The sequence below is a fragment of the Eimeria tenella genome, genomic scaffold (genome assembly GCF_000499545.2).
Source record: "Eimeria tenella Houghton genomic scaffold, Eth_scaff2107, whole genome shotgun sequence".
Taxonomy (NCBI): Eukaryota; Apicomplexa; class Conoidasida; order Eucoccidiorida; family Eimeriidae; genus Eimeria; species Eimeria tenella.
In genome coordinates, this window is record NW_013541955.1 from 881 (window position 1) to 1,103 (window position 223).

The window sequence follows — 223 nt, forward strand, 5'->3', positions numbered from 1 at the left end:
GCAAACACCCCGCCCGCACGGAGCAGCCACGCAGCAGCAGCGAAACACTCACCACAAGTCGGACGGAATCCCCGGTAAACTTCTCCAGAAAAGTGGTTTTGCTTCCAAGATGCTGCAGCAGCAAGGCACCAGCAGCGCCAGCACGGCACCCTCCGCGCTCCCCACATCGCCAGCCCCAGGCCGCTGCTGCTGCCGCTGCTGCTGCCGCTGCTGCTGCGGGCGG